Here is a 15650-nt window from a genome sequence, read left to right on the forward strand (position 1 = left end):
ACATTCCCACCAACAGTGTCAGAGGGTTCCCCCTTCTCCACATCCTCTCCAACATTTGTGGCTTCCTGCCTTGTTAATGTTCCCCATTCTCACTGGTGTGAGGTGGTATCTCATTGTGGTTTTGATTTGTATTTCCCTGATGGCCAGTGAAATGCCTGATGGCATTTTCTCATGTGCTTGTTGGCCAGTTGGCCAGGTCTATGTCTTCTTTGGTGAAATTTCTGTTCATGTCTTTTGCCCATTTCATGATTGGATTGTTTGTTTCTTTGCTGTTGAGTTTAATAAGTTCTTTATAGATCTTGGATACTAGCCCTGTATCTAATAGGTCATTTGCAAATATCTTCTTCCATTCTGTACATTGTCTTTTAATTTTGTTGACTGTTTCTTTTGCTGTGCGGAAGCTTTTTATCTTGATTAAGTCCCAATAGTTCATTTTTGCTTTTGTTTCCCTTGCCTTCAAAGATGTCTCTTGCAAGAAGTTGCTGTGGCCAAGTTCAAAAAGGGTGTCGCCTGTGTTCTTCTCTAGGATTTTGATGGATTCTTGTCTCACGTTTAGATCTTTCATCCATTTTGAGTTTATCTTTGTGTATGGTGTAAGAGAATGGTCTAGTTTCATTCTTCTGCATGTGGCTGTCCCATTATATGGTTTCATTCATTCAAGGAATATAAAAAATAGTGAAAGGGATTAAAGGGAAAGGAGAGAAAATGAGTGGGAAAAATCAGAGAGGGTGACAAAATATGAGAGACTCCTAACTCTGGGAAATGTACAAGGGGTAGTGGAAAGGGAAGTGGGCTGGGGGATGGGGTGACTGGGTGACGGGCACTGAGGGGGACGCTTGACAGGATGAGCACTGGGTGTTACACTATATGTTGGCAAATCGAATTCCAATAAAAAAATATACAAAAAAAAAAAAATCTAACTAGTTGGGTGTCTGAGCAGCCCAGTCAGTTAAGCATACAACTCTGATTTTGGCTCAGGTCATGATCTCAGGTTGTGAGATCGAGCCCCACATTGGGCTCTGCACTAGGTGCAGAGCCTGCTTAAGATTCTCTCCCCCTCTCTCTGCCTCCCCACTGCACTTCTCTCTCTCTCCCTCTCCCACCTCTAAAAAAATTTACAGTTGATTTTAGTTTTTCAAAATATAATCTCAAACATAAAAATGCTGCAAACATTACTTCATTAATTCCTAAATTTATGTATACATCAATACCTTGGAATTAATTGGAAAAAATATTTTTTTTGAAAAAATATTCTTTACAGACATTTCCCTATCCAGAAGGGATCATCACAATCCAGAAAATTTAAAAAACCCCTGAAACTAGAATTTCTCAACCAAAATAAAAACTCTAGTAAAATATGCATAGAAAATACAGCTTATCCATCTTGTCATGCAAACTTTCTATTCTGACTGTAAATCTATTGCTAGAAGACACTAGGGCAATTAAAATGATGTGGGCTAATTAGAAGTTTGGGGTTGTTTGTAACTTTATGGAACAACTAGGATGGCTTTATGGCTAACCTATCCAAATGACTATCTCATCTCTAAAATCTGGTTAAGAATAAATATTACAAATCAGTCTATAGTGTGAATTAAGAGACAGTTTCTGTTTTTCTCTATGGCACTATTATTCTTGTTTCCCTCCCTTTTTTTTCCCCCTATTTGCTTTAGTGAATCACAACTATCTTGATACATTTGCTCTAAATAAAGTTAAGAGGGCTAGGAGTTAACATTATAAACTTATTATTAGAAACTTTATCTTCAAATATCCTCCTACCCTAATTTACTAGCAAAATATTTTTTAAAGCACTTGCCACATAAACAACTAATTTCTTTAGAAAGAATTCAACCTACCAAAATCTAAGACCAATTGTTAGCCCTGATTTTTTCCCCTTTCCAACAAGTGTTAAAAACAGGTGTCAAAGATAGATCCAGGTTAATCTGACCTGTCCAACTCCAGCTTAGCTTTTAACACCTTGTCATAACATCCTTATCTTTTAACAGGAAGGATTAGTATTTCTTTGTAAACAGTCCTTCAACTACACAGACCAACTTTTAAGGAAAAGTTCCCTATAAGAACATGAATTTCAGTTCTGGCAACCTGACCTAAGAAGAAAATTCTGATCAAAGAAAAGTATTATACACAGATGTTCATCATAGTACAAAGTACTATTTTCATCTTAGAAAAACATATAAATCCAGTTAAATGTCTAAGGAGGAAAAATTACCCAAATGATATTTTTATAAATGGAATATTATGTAGCCGTAAGAAAATAATGTTCACACAAGTAAATGTGCAATCACAGGGGAAGTAGCACATTAAAGAAAAGGGCAATCATATTTTATTAAACTACATAGAAAAAATTAGAATGTACACCTGGTTTTTTAAATTTTTCATATCTTTTTTAAAATGGTCTACAATGTACAACTGTTTCATCTCTAATACAACATTTTCCTATTGTTCATACTTTAAAATATGTTACTGTCAAACCATAGAAAGTAAAAATAAAAATAGGGGCACCTGGGTGGCTCAGTCAATTAAGCATCCAACTCTTGATTTCAGCTCAGGTCATGATCTCACAGTTGTGAGACTGAGCCCCACACTGAGCTCCACACTGAGCATGGAGTCTGCTTGGGATTCTCTCTCTCTCTTTCTCCCTCTGCTCCTCCCCCTCTCTCTCTTAAAAAATAAAAATCAAAATAATGCTGCTGTCATCTTAACACTTAGTCCCCATGGAGGCCATACCCTCTCCCTTACTTTTCTAGAAAACAGACTTCCAACACACTTGACCACCTGAAACACAGAAGAAAAATTTTCAAATTCTACTACAGCCTCAATCTTTTGGAAGATATGCTTGGGAAAGTGCTCATTTGTTATCTGAAGACTAAAATTAATTTGGCTATCAGCTATCATCATAGTAGATAAACACAATTTGACTTCCTGGAAATCCCTGGGAATTCTTTTTCCCACCTGTGTCAGATCCTAGGGGATTTTCACTATTGTGGATGATGTCTATGATCTCTCACATCATCTAAAAAGAGATAATAGCCATTTGGTTACATCTCTTCCCATTCCTCAGGGAAGATCAGATTTATGCACTGATCCAGAAAGCTTAAAAGATGTCCATTTTTTCTCTTTTTAATCTTCAATTACATAAAGGTTAAACTTAAAATTAAGAAAAACTGTCTATTTAAGAAATAGACAGACAATTCCTTGAAGTATTTGGTTTTATATCTCTAAACTTTTCCCTAGCCTCAAAATCATATTTTAATGATATTTCCCAGAAAAATTCAACTGCCTGAAGTTTTCTTTGAAACTATTCAAGACAAAAATATCAATATCACTTGCTGCAATTTTAACATTTTCAGATTGCCCATTATAAAGGTTTAAAAAAAATGGTGACAGTTAAAAAATATTTTCAAATCAGCTCTCCATTTTTATCCTTCAAACAGGCAAGCTTTCCTGAATGTTCCATGAACATTTCCTCAATATTAAACTCTTGCCTTCACAGATTTGTGTGTCATCCTTGTGCAGGGGCCATGCTAATCTTCTCTGTATCATTCCAATCTTTAGTCTATGTGCTGCCGAAACAAACACAAACTCTTCTCCAAAAACAATGAAGTTGGACCTGAATTGATTTTAATAACCACAAAAAAATCATTTAATTTTTTTACAGGTTACCATTCAAGGGTGTAATTATTTTATTAGTTTTATAGATACCAAAGAGATGTTTCCAGAGGAAAAAAAATAATCCCACAGTTGTACTCCACACATATGCAAAATGATTCTTCTTCTTCTGGGGTAACTGGCATCTCAATGAGAGGCTGGCTTTTAAACTACACCACTTTCAAAAATTTTAAAACATAATATACTTACATAATATAGTTGAATGGGAAATGCCTATACTTAATTCCAGCCAAACTATTAGCAAGCTACTTAATTAATGGGAGAGTCTACCACTATCTTTTTGTCTGGAAGACAAAAACTGGGCATATGTTTTAAAAAAAAAAATCATTTTCCTCTGTATCTACTACACTTCTTGTAAAATGTTGAATACTATGAGAAACCACAGCAAAAATTACATTCAGGAAAGCCTTCTAACTTGCTTTTCAGAGTGTGTTCTACAAACCTGAGAACTTACCAGAAATAAAAATCCCAAATAAAATAAAGTAAAATAAAATAAAATAAATAAAAATCTCAGACCCTACCCCCAAACCTATTGAATCACAACCTACATTCACCAACAAGATGCCTAGGTTGGGGCACCTGGGTGGCTCAGTAGGCTAAGCATGTGCCTTAACCTCAGGTCATGATTTTAGGGTCCTGGGATGGAGTCCTGCATGGGGCTTCCTGCTCAGCGGGGAATCTGCTTCTCCCTCTCCCTCTGCCCCTCCACCCCACTCATGCTGTCTCTAGCACTCTCTCTCTCCAATAAATAAATAAAATCTTTATTTTTAAAAAAAGGGGGTTGCCTAGGTCATTTGCACATTATTTTGAGAAGCACTAGTCCAGAGTTTAAGGTAAAAGGCAGCATGATAAACCATCTCTTACTTCCCCATTCTAAGTTGTGCAAAGCTACACAAAATCAAGTTACCAATGAATAAATCATTCCTAGAGATTTTTGGTAAATATTTTCATTAAATCAAGCCTTTCCACAAAGGTAAAAAAAAACATGCATGTGGCTGATGCTTCGTGCCTATTAACAGCATCTTCGCTGCACTACCAGAGCTATATATTTTTTAATAACATGTTGAAAATAGGGACATCTGTTCTCCATTCTCTATTAAGAAAGCATTCTTGCTAAAGAATTTTCCCCTCCATTTCAAAAACATAATGGGTCTTATGGATGAAATCTATTTCCAATTGTTCCAGGTTAAAACAGTTAAAAAGGTTAAAGAATTTTAATTTAAGAATCCTAATTTGACCAATTTTAGGAAGCATTTATTCACTGTACAAATGAGCTAACTATGTATATTTGAGACAAATACATGGCCCCTATCATAGTCCCTGGACTCACTGCAGACCATATGTCATACCTGTAACAGAGTGTCTTCATGTTTTCAAGAAGGATTTTCTCAAGAAAATATCAAATCATAGACTACTGGGACTTTGTAATATAATTTGACTCACAAAAGTATAATTTATACAACTTTCCAGAGGTGGATCTGAAGTGTAACATGGTACACCTGTACTGACCTGTGCTCTGTTAGTCTACAGATTTTTAAACAAGATGCTTCTTTAAGGACTTCGACTACAGCCTACCAGAAAAGTGCTCTGGGAATAACTTTATCCCTCTACAATCATAGCCTTGTTCTAAACAGAGCCCTTAAGTAAATTAAATCTTAAGAAAAACACACTTTTTTGTTTGTAAAGAAAGAAACATTTCCTGAATGCCAGAGAATGTTTCCTTGAGAAACTGTTTATGTTACTGTGCTGAAAAGGTGTTTATGTTGCTATAAACACCTTCCTTGTAAGAGGGGATGGAGAGTCTCCCTATTGTTTACATTGCAATCAGCCCTGATTCTGAAAAGATCTACCCTTATTCCTCATGCCTGGACTGCATTGTGCCAATTAGATCACTCGCAAAGATATTCTGTATTTGTTTAGCATAATCGACCCATCACATAAGAACAGGGGACTATGGGTTCATAACAAGTACTACAAATTACCAAGGCCATTAATTAGCAGGTTGTGGTCGTTTATGCTGTGTCAAATTTGTTAAGCATCAAACTATATTTCCTGAGATCTCTTCCCTGCATAGTTTTAGCTTAAAGTTGACCAAAAGTAGAATTTGCACAAATCTGGACAGATCTGTATGGTCTTGGAAAACATTACTCTCTGAAAGTTGTTATGGTTAGTACAGTGACAAGACATAGCTCTGTGGGTGGGTTCAAACTTACCTTTGCTCTTAACAGATCCCTATCCACCTTTCCAACCAGTCCTACATGTAATGTAGGCCAACAGAAACTCCAGGCCTACCAACAGATACAAACAGGTAGTAGTTACACAGAGGCACAGGCTTCCACGGCCCCTAACCCATGAGTTTTGTCTCACCCTTGGCTTCTCTGACTAGTTGAAAACTCTACTTATCCTCCAATTTGCCTCCTGGTCCTTCATTTCCCAAGCTCATAGATTAATCTTTAAGGCTTAATTTATATAAGAAATCCCTTATTCTATAACCCACCATGGTCTTCTGTGATTAAACCCCAAATGATTCTAAAATTTGGTTTACTTGTTGGCTCTAGATTTAAAGGGTCTCTTGCCATTAAAGACATGGCAAGTAAGTGGCAAAAGCAAACTGTACCAGTTCACACTCGGCTGATGAGTATTAGTAGAATAGAGCCTGGAGTTTAAGCCCCCATCTTAACCCTAATTTTTCCCATATAAGTTTTCTCTTTTTATTCTGGCTTGAGACATAATTGACATATTAAAAAAATCACAAATGTAATGTGCATTTGATGTTTTGACATAAATATACACCAAGCAAACCATCACCACAGTCAAGATTATGAACATATCCATCAACCCTAAATATTTTTTCATAGCTCCCTAAAATCTTTCACATCCCTGCCCTGCCCTATCTCCCAGAATCACTGATTGTCACTGTCACTATAATTACTTTGCATTTTCTAAAATTTGATATGTCTAAAATTTATATATATGTACTCTTTTGGGGAGAGGACTGGCTTCTTTTACGCAATATAATTATTTAATTAAGCTTCATCCATATTATTGTAAATATTGATAGCTGATTCCTTTTTATTGCTGTGTAGTATTTTATTATACCACAATTTGTTTACCCATCTACCTGTTGGTGGACATCTGGGTTACCTCCAGTTTACAAACCATGCCCTTAGCACCATTAGTATAAAGTCTTTCTATGGAGGTATGCTTTCAACTCTCCTGGATTTGTAAATAGCTATGTATAGAACAATCAGACGGTTGTATGCTTAATGCTTTAAGAAAATGAAAAAATGTCTTTGAAAGGGATTTTACCATTTTAGGTACTGACCAGCAATGTATGAGTTCCAGTTGCTCCATATCCTCATCAACATTTGGTATGGTCATTCTGTTTAATTTTAGCCATTCTAAGCATAGTATAGTATCTCGTAGTTTTAATTTGTATTTTCCTAAAACTACCAATACTGAGCATCATTTCATAAGCTTCTCTGATATGTATCTCCTTTCTTGAAATCTTTAAATCATTTGCCTATTTTTAAATGGGGTTGTCTTATTATTGAGTTGTATATGCCTTATATATTTTAGATTCAAGTCCTTTGTCAGATAGATGTTTGGCAGATATTTTCTCCCAGCCTGTGGCTTATCTTTTCATCTCCATAACTTTTGAAGATCAACACTTCTTCACTGTCCCTATCTAAACTTCAGACACCACAAGTTTCCTAGGGTTGCCACAACAAAGTATCAGAAACTGGTTGCCTTGAGACAACAAAAATCTAATCCTTCATGCTAGAAGACAGAAGTCAAGGCAATCAAGGTGTTGGCAGGGCCAACCCCCTTTGAACACTTTAAGAGAGAGGTCTTCCTTCACTCCTTTTGCTTCTGGCTTCCAGTGGGTGCAGGTACTTTCACATTCCTTAGTTGTGGTGGCCTAACTCCAATCTCTGTCTTGTCTTCTCATAGCTTTCTTCCTTGTGTCTCTCCAGACCTTCACAATGCCTCCTTATGAAGACACGAGCCATTGGATATAGGGCTCACACTAATCCACTATGATCTCTACAAAAGACCCTATTTCCAAATAAGGAAATCTTTTGTCAAAGGACAAATTCAACCCATAAAAGGTACTATATTTTAATATTTATTTTTTTATTTTAATATTTTAAAAAGCACACAGAACAATAAATTAGTCAACATAAATTCTGGCCTCCTTGACAACAGCCTGGTTTTGCCTCATTCACTCTTCCCATAGAGATATCCCCAAGCTCATCTGCAGAATTTCTTGCCCATGGCTTTATTTCCCCAAAACAGATTCTTTAGATAGAGTCAGTTTAAGTATCTACTCTTGGCTAGCCCTTCTTTATCAACTATTAGGTAAAGCTACGTGAAGAGGAAAATATTTTTGTTACATGATTTTCTCTTTTATGATCTCCCTTCCCCGGCCTACACCCAACTAGGGCATGAAAGTTTGGGGCAACAGTGTTAGGGCAATGATGATTCTAAATCTGCACTAAGAAAGGTTTCTAGTTCCAGCCCCATCTTCCTTCAATACTCCGTAGAAGAAAATAGAAAATGCTTCTCCAAAAAAACATGTTCTAATGACCAGCTGCTGAATAAACAACCCCAAACATAATTTCAAAGGACAACAACCAGGACGCTTGGGTGGCTCAGCAGTAAAGCATCTGCCTTCAGCTCAGGGCATGATCCGGGGTCCCAGGATCAAGTCCTACAATCAGGCTCCTCCTGGGGAGCCTGCCTATCCCTCTGCCTATGTTTCTACCTCTCTCTCTGAGTCATGAATAAATATATAAAATCTTAAAAATAATAATAAATAAATAATAAAAGGACAACAGCCATTTTACTATCTTTCATGGTTTCTGGGTCAGAAATTCAGGAAGACTTAGCTGAGTAGTTTGGGCTCAAAATTTCTTATTTGGCTGCAGTCAGACGGTAGCTGGAGAGGCTGGGTTGGAGCAGAAGACTGGCTGGACATCTCTCTTAATGCAGTTAGTTTTCTCAAGGCCTTTCCATGTGGTCTTGCCTCACAACTTGATGGCCTCAGGATAAATGGACTACCCACATGGTGGCTGCAGGTTTCGCAACCAAGCATTACATTCCAACCAACAAAGAGGAAGCCACATAGTCTTTATGATCTAGCTTCAGAAATCACCTAGAATCATTTCTGCAGTTCTTTGTAGGCTGGAATAGTCACAAAAGACCACTCAGCTTCAAAGGGAAGAAACATCACCCCCACTTCTTGATAGGAGTATCAAAATCAAATTGTAAGAACATGTAAAATGAGAGACAATGTTGTGGAAATACTTGTAAAATATAATTTACCCCAGAACATATCCACCCGGGGCTGCAAGAACAGGGGGACTGCACCATACAAATTAAATGACAAAGTATATACTAAAATCGCTGGGGCTCGACGTTTTGCCCATTCTTGTTTCTGCCAATACTCTTCTTTCTTGACTACTTACAGTCCAGCATATACCATTGATTCAGGTACTCTGTTATAAAAAGTGAAGGCAGAAAAATTACTTACCCTAGGTCACATAGAGAACCTGATGGCAATCACTTCATTCTTCATTATCAACTGGGTTCTTTACAAGCCCTTCCACTCCACCATTCTTCCTTATAATCAGCGCCTAGAAACCTAGGTACTATTCCAGCCCTAACAATAATCACTAAGAACTATTTATAATTCAGAGTTTCAAATCATTCTTTCACTGGTTTCAAGTTAATTTTTCATTGAAACACACACACATATTTTCCCTAGCCAAAGGTGAATATGTTTTTGATAACTCACCAATTATGCTTCTTGGTATCTATTCACTAATTTGAGTGCCAAGGAATTGTGATATTTCCCTTTCTACTTCCACAAATCATGATAAACCACAAATCTTCGTTCAAATATACCATTTACAGGTACTTCATTTACTTTAAGATTCACTCATTCTCTATAAAATGTAATGAAAAATAAACTAAACTCCATACAATAAATATTTATGGAACACAACTGCATGCCAGGCCTTCTGCTATGTGCTAGAAGACAAAGATGAGCAAGACACAGTCTCCTGCTTCTTACATAGCTAAGCATCTAACCATGAAGGCAAATTTACCAAAAACCATAATATAACCACACCACAGGCAGCCTTCATTAAGGCTTAGGAGACTCAGTTAACATCACACCCAAAAGAGATTACCTCTAAGGAAAAGTAGGTAAGTACTTGCCAAGAAGAAAATGAAAGGCATCCATTGTAGGCAAAATGGAAAAGCATAAGCGAACAACCCAGGGTAGAGAGAATACACGGCCTGATGAGGAACTAAAAGTGAACATGAAGTATGGTTGTATGTATCTGGCTATGTGTGACCAGCCATGAGGCTAGTAAAGTAGCAAGTGTCAGCCTGTGATGTTCTTTACAGAGTACTGTAAGGAGCTAAATTCTACAGGTAACAGCCATCAAATACTTTTTAAGAGGCAGAAAAACTTGAGGAGACTTGTGTTTTTAGAACGGTAACTGGCCACAGTGGGGGGAAAAAAATGATTTGAAGAAAGAGAGCCTGCTAGTAGGAAAAACTACTAATTTGGATAAAAGAAAACAATAGACCAAAAAAGAGAGTAAACAAAACAGGTACAAGAACATCCAATCTGGTGACTGAGATACATTGAAACAGGGCTGGCTAGCCAGCCAGAGGTAAGAATCAAAGTATCCTGTCAGAATGAGAAGCTACAGAAGTTGGAGAGAAGCATGTGTCAAAGTCAAATAGGCTAAGAGAAGAAATAAACCAAGACGACAGTGATTTTAAACTTACTTTCTCCAGGAAGCTTGGTTAATTACAGAACAATATCACAAATGGCATACTAAGTGATAGAATGTGAGCTAAGGACATCATCACCACTCCTAGGAGTGTTGACTTTTCATCCTGGTGATCATCTTATCCCCTTCATAAACCATTTTTCTCTCCTATGACAAAATTGGAAGGCAGAAACCAGAGCGCCTGAGAGGTCAGGGAACAAGAAACTTTAAAAACACAGTTGTAAAGAGAAATAACAAAATAAATAAGGCATCTGTACAAAGTACACATATATAACAGCAAAAGTAACAATGGGCAGACGATAAGATTTTGAAAAGGTTAGCCCATAAGCTCTAAAATAAAACCTTTCCTGTTGCAGTCATTCCTCATTAGCTCTTACCTTGGCTGTGGCACTGCTTCCTCTGCCTCACTGGAAGATGCCTTAAAAGGTCTGTGGTGAAATGCACTTCCCTTACTACAGATAAGAAATGGGCTTATTTGCACCAACTCTAGGTCAATTTTTTCTCTTCTCCTCTGCTTCTACATCCTCACCTTGGGAGGCTTATATTACAGGTTAGCACTATGCCTGGCATGTAACATTAGAATATCTGCAAGCATAAAGGCTCACATTAGCTACTAGCATTAGATGCCACCTATGTCTGACCCCAGCTTGGCCGCTTCTCAGCTCTTTTTACATGAGCAGTAATGTCCTTCATGGTCCATCTTCACATTCCCAAAGAAAGCGAGGAAAACTTGCATTTCTGTTTGGCCATCTCTGAAAAATGAGGGGCAGGGTTCACTATTCCAAAGTCACCTGCCTTGCTTATACAAGGAGGAGAAGCTGGGGAGCATTCTGGGCCACGGGTTAGACTGCTGGCGCTCCCTTGCTTCTACAGCCGTCCGTCCTGCACATAGTTTCCAGAGCCATAACCATCGGGTAAATACTATTTTTTTTTAACTTTTAAATATTAAACAACCATACAAAGCCAGTCTTCAGTGAAACATGTTGTTGGTATAAGGATACAGATTTCTGGCTTTGAATCACTTCCAGTTATTATGCATTCCAAATCACATGCCAAAATTTTAATGAACTTTCAAATTTACATTTATGAAAACAGACCTTGGCACACATAAATGGGCTATTTTGCCATATCACTTTTCAAAAGGTGCCTCGTAGCTAAAATGATTCTGAGCTGTCTTCCATCATTCAAGATGAACTCTACAAAAGAACTAAGTGTTCTTACTTTTACACTAATTTATTCTACATTGGTTTTGCTCAGCATATGGTAAGCATATGGGAAAGAGAAGTGTATCTGGAAGCTGTTAGAACTGCATGTAATCAAAATTTACCAGTAGAAACCTAATTTGATTAATTGAAAATTAAAGTAGCAGTTAATCACTTGCTATTTAAGAGAGAGGGGGAACATCCCTTAAATGTGAATCCTTCACAAACACATAAAATTAATTTTCTTTGTTACAAATCAATACTTACTATTCAATTAGCAGTAGCAAGAGTGCAAGGCACCCCTAAAATCTTCAACAGGGTAGACCCTGGTTTAATGCTAGAGTGAAGAGTAGATTTTAAGGACAGTATCTACTTTTGGCAAAGAGCTCTATTTCTTAAAACATCCCTCCAGAAGCTAACTGATCTTTAAAGGGGGGGAAGGGGACAAGCAGAGTTCAGGTCAAGTTTTCCACCCATCCTTATCTCTAAATTTGAGTGCTTATATACAGACTATAAATTTATATAATCTGTTAGTTCAGCATCTTCACCTACCCACCTCTTACCTTACAAGGTTCCTTACAAGGTTCCAAAAGAACATCAGCCTCTGATGAAAACTGGTATTCTGAGGGAATATTTCTTAAGCCTAAAATTGCCTGGTCCAAGTGACTGGGCCTATGCTCAAAACTTCTATTATTTTTTTTTAAATGACAATGGTATCACTATAAAAAGATATTTATAGAAAGATCAAATCTTACATAACCTTTCTAAAGCTTGCTTTAAAAACCAGACCCTTACGTGTTTCCTCCTTCCTTCTCAACCTCTGGTATAACACAGTAATCAAAACCAAAATTAATCTCATGTTCAAAGCTAGCGGATGATTTCTCAGGATTACCCAATTTCCTCCTGCCCATGCATGCAAGACTTTGCTTACTAACTATAGCAAGTTCATTGTCTTCTTCAAAGGCAGAGCGGCAGTATTAGAAGAAAATTAACCAATCACATAATACTATGCAGCCTATTCCCAAAATGGAAACACACAAAACTCTCAAGCAAAACAATAGATAAGTCAACAGGCTCAACATTTTATTTTTTTTTAAGATTTTTATTTATTTATTCATTCATGAAAGACAGAAGGAGAGAGAGAGAGAGAGAGAGAGAGAGGCAGGCAGAGACACAGGCAGAGGGAGAAGCAGGCTCCATGCTGGGAGCCTGATGTGGGACTCGATCCCAGGACTCCAGGATCAGGCCCTGGGCCGAAGGCAGGCACTAAACCGCTGAACCACCCAGGGATCCCCTCCATTTTTTTTATTTTAAATGTTAAAATCAAAATAAAACTAAACTAAAAGGAAAAATATATTTTATGGGATGTCTGGGTGGTTCAGGTCATGATCTCAGGGTCCTGGGATCAAGTCCCACATCGGGCTCCCCATTGGAAGACTGCTTCTCCTTCTGCCTATGTCTCTGCCTGTCTCTGTGTGTCTCTCATGAATAAATAAATAACATCTTTAAAAAATAAAAGTACATTTGACAACAACAACATATCAATCCAAATGAAGTGTGCCTAATAGCCAGGCCAAGCATTAAAATATAACACATCAAAAAAGAATAGAAGAAAGCAAGCAGCTTATTTGAGGAGAGAAGTAGGCATACTAAAGCTGGAAATTAATTAGGAACATTAAAATATTCAAATTTACATTCCCTGCTGCTTAAACACAATAAATTATTTTAGGCTCTCCTATTGACCAGAATCACAGTACCATGCTTTCAAGATTGCTTTAAATTTAAAATATTTTCAACTTCCCTGTCATAAAGTCCATTAGTTTTGGTCTCACAAAACCCCAGGTAAATGCAAAACCCACAGAAGGCTTGAAATGCACAAGTAATAATGACAACAGATCTATTCCCTTACCTTTCCCCACATTCCACCCTGCCTGCTTTATAAAGGAAAATGTCTTCAGTCTTATCAGTTTCCTTTCACAAACACTCTGCTTCGTGTATCCTCAGGAGGACCATCCACTAAAGGCAGAATGAAAGTGTTTACAGATGGTAGAAAGAGATAGGGGAGGATACTACCCCAGAGCCAACACTATCATCCCAGGATCTAGAGACCTAAAGAGAAGAAATTCTAGTCAACAAAACCCCAGTCATGGCTTTAGTGAGGAACTGAAAGTAAATCTTGGAGGTAAAGAATGAAGAAGACAAAAGATAGTTAAAGATTCAGGCAATAAGGAAGGATTGGACAGATAAGCACAAACTACTGCTTTACAAAGTCCGACTCCATGCAATTCAAGTTTATAGAAACTAGCCTCTTGAATTAGAAAGAATAAAACAAAAGGTATTAAATTTTCCTAAAAAAAAAAATTTTAACCCAGATGGCAAACTCTATCTGGCATGGTCATTAAAATAAGTATAAAACAAATATATAGACCCCATAGGGCCAGCTTTAAAAAAAAAAATGGCCAAGGATCCCAATTTTACTGTACTCAAATCATTTCTAATTTATGGTATCACTAGTTCATACAACTGTCAACTCTATAGCCCCAAGGGAATTAGCAACCAAGAGAACATGTTACATGATTTCATTTCAAATAGTTTCATTTTAAAAGTTGGGTGATTTTGTGTTTAGAGAGGGGGCGGTGAAGACAGGACAAGGAATTACAAGCCAAAATAAACCAATGGGAATTTTAAGAGCTAGGGCTCTTCTCTTTCCATGCAGGAGAGGTAACTTGTATTGAGTTCCCTCTTTTCCCTAGTATACATAGTGCCCACACAGTTTATATTTTGTGAAGATCTAAATGAACACCAACTTTGCTTAGATTTGTCAAACTCTCCCCATTCAGAGTCCAGATTGGGTCCTGTTAACATCTGGTAGTACAATCACTGAAGCCTACCTAAGCTGGTGATCTATTTTTTAGCATGTTCACTATAGGCAGTATACCCATTAAAATGTGGGTAAACAGTAAAATATATGGAAAGGTATATTTACTCGGCTTCAATCAGATGAATACAGTGGGAAGAAGTGTTTACTATATTTTTAATTCATCTTTATCTCTGGATAAAAGTGGTTATCACACTCTATTAGGACCTAGTCTGAGTCATTAAAGCACCCTTATTGGAGGGTTGTTTCTTTTCTTCCTTGCTTTTTCTCCTGAGACAAGGATTCATTAATATCTGCACTTAAGGTTTTTGGTTGTTTTAAGCATAAATAACTGAACTGCTGTGTGTGATGCCATGTTAAAAACAGCTCACCATGGCAAGCCGGAATTACTTCTGTACGTACACATCAATGCCTCTTTCACTAGCAAAAGAATTTGTATCTTATATTCACAGACATCTTTGAAAACAGATTACAATTGTTTTAATACCACAGATTTTTGTTTTATATTCTGCCAAGTAATTTAAGTAACTTTTATTGTAAAAAGAGTTGTATCCATCAGAGCACAGTACAATAGCCTGAATACAGAATTTTAAAAACAAAATTTGAATCTGATATGAACTACTTACAAAGCTGACTTCTTTGAAGATTGGGGTTATCAACAATACTGCACATTTATCCCAGGTAAATTACAAGAATCAGATGTGAAAATGTTATATATTCTCAAAATTCCTACACAAAATCATAAAGGAATGGACTGACAGATTTTATTATATAAATATTTAATAATTCTGTAGGACAAGACAAAGGCACCACTATCAAGTGAGTAACTCTAAGAAGATTGCTGAACACATCTAAGGAGTAATACCTTTAAAGAACTCCAACAATTGGATATGCAGAAGAATGCAAGGGGAAAAAATGAGCAAGGAATAGAAGAAATACTAATAAATGAAAAACAAATGAAATGGTAGTCAACCTCACTGGAAAGCACAGAAATGAAAATAAGAGATGAATTTTGCCCCAAAAATGGTGCTTGTTAATATTCAAAGATGGAAGCAATATAAGGAAATGGGC

The 15650-nt window shown here is 36.9% G+C and overlaps 1 protein-coding gene and 1 non-coding gene across 4 annotated transcripts in view; both read right to left on the reverse strand.

Annotated features, from left to right (window-relative positions):
* Positions 1-15650, reverse strand: part of MLLT3 (MLLT3 super elongation complex subunit) — a 279534-nt gene that overhangs the window by 165746 nt on the left and 98138 nt on the right. The gene's annotated exons all lie outside the window — the stretch shown is intronic.
* On the reverse strand, positions 3490-3597 carry LOC119874125. Its single transcript, XR_005367336.1, has one exon. It is a non-coding gene; the product is annotated as a U6 spliceosomal RNA (small nuclear RNA).

This window comes from Canis lupus, chromosome 11, assembly GCF_011100685.1.
Source record: "Canis lupus familiaris isolate Mischka breed German Shepherd chromosome 11, alternate assembly UU_Cfam_GSD_1.0, whole genome shotgun sequence".
In the NCBI taxonomy this organism is placed as follows: domain Eukaryota; kingdom Metazoa; phylum Chordata; class Mammalia; order Carnivora; family Canidae; genus Canis; species Canis lupus.